Source organism: Frankliniella occidentalis, unplaced genomic scaffold, assembly GCF_000697945.3.
Source record: "Frankliniella occidentalis isolate FOCC.00 unplaced genomic scaffold, Focc_3.1 Scaffold405, whole genome shotgun sequence".
In the NCBI taxonomy this organism is placed as follows: domain Eukaryota; kingdom Metazoa; phylum Arthropoda; class Insecta; order Thysanoptera; family Thripidae; genus Frankliniella; species Frankliniella occidentalis.
Genome location: NW_026267527.1, coordinates 43078 through 44667, shown reverse-complemented (window position 1 = coordinate 44667; position 1590 = coordinate 43078).

Here is a 1590-nt window from a genome sequence, read left to right as displayed (position 1 = left end):
TGTAAGAAGTGGATGGTCACCACATTGTCCATCTGTGTGGTTTTTCTCATCTTTTGAAGAGTTTGCGAAACAACCTCTTGTCCAGTGACTTGGAATACGCTCCTGGAAAAATTGTCGAGTGGAGGAACATAGTAGAATTCTTTAAATTAGATGAGGGAATCTGCAAAATATCAAACCTCAAGTATGCCCACCTGTGTCTACTGGGCAGAAATAAAATGTTGGTGTGTCTTGCAGCACAAGTGTTCAGTGAGCCAAATTGGAAAGGCATGAACACTTTCCACACTGTATCAGATGGGGAATGCCTCGCTGACTGTATGCCTACAGCTGATCTGCTGCTGTTGGTCGACCAACTATTTGACTCCGTGAATGGGCCTGGCAGGAAGGACAAGCCCAAGGACAGGAGGCGTGATGTCACAGCTGAGTCGCACCACCATGCCTACTGGAGAGTAGAAATTCAGAATCTTCAACAATGGACTTTCATCAGAAAGGACAGTTTTGTGCGGCGGATACCTCACTCAGCCAGACATTGGGATGACCACCCTCAAGCTGAGACGCCTCAACCAGTATGATCTCGAAAACTGGTTTGGTCAGATTCGGGCGGCTTGTGGCTCGAACACTGACCCTTCTGTCACACAATATGTTGGAGCTATAAAGACCGTCCTCATCCAGCAACTTTCAGCATCCGTGCGTGGCTCGAATCGCTCATCTGAAACACAACAGAATATCTGTTTAGATGAATTTGAAAAAATATTTCAGTGAAGCAGTAGAAGCTGCTGCAGGTTCTCCAGAAAAGCAGAAGTCAATACTCCTCAGATGTTATGATGGTGAGGAAGCTGAGCCGGTGGTCAGTCCATCAGGGAAAAAAATGAAGAGGTAGGGTGCATCATTGACATGCTCAACAATATGCACTAGGGTTATAGAAGCCACTAACAAGTGTAGAGCTTGTTCCAGAGACATGACCAGTGACATTTCATCCACAGACTTTTTAATTCTAAGTGAAGGTACCCACCATCCCTCCCCAGACTTCATGAACTTTTTTCTCAGTGCAAAAAAAATTATTGTTGAGAACTGGGAGAGCATTGGCTGGAAGCCCCAACTAAAGAAGGTTCTCCAGGATCGTCTTAAAAGCTCTCAAGTGTCCCTGGCCTGGTTAACTTGTAGTGAACACAACAACCTCGTTTCAGAAAAATTGATGGACCTGTTATTAGTAAGAATTATAGTACTACAGTGCAACAAAATTAACCAAGAGAAAAAAGAAAAGAGAGTCAGGGTCACCCGTCAAGTGGCAAAGGCCATTGCAAAGTCCACTGATGAAGGCCTTGAGGACTTGTCAGATTCTTAGACACTCTCAGTGAGTAACCAACCACACGTAAAAGTGTAGTCTCGAGGGAACTCTCAAACCACAAACTGGAAGAAAACTCTAGTGACAGTCGAGTCATGAGGGGACTCTCCGACGTAGGTCACAAGCGCTACAGATCGCAATCGCTACGGGTCACAAGCGCTACAGCGGTGGGCGCTACGGTTCGCAAGCGCTACGGCTCACAAGCGCTACAGCTCACGACTGCTACAGGTCGCAAGCGCTACGGGTCA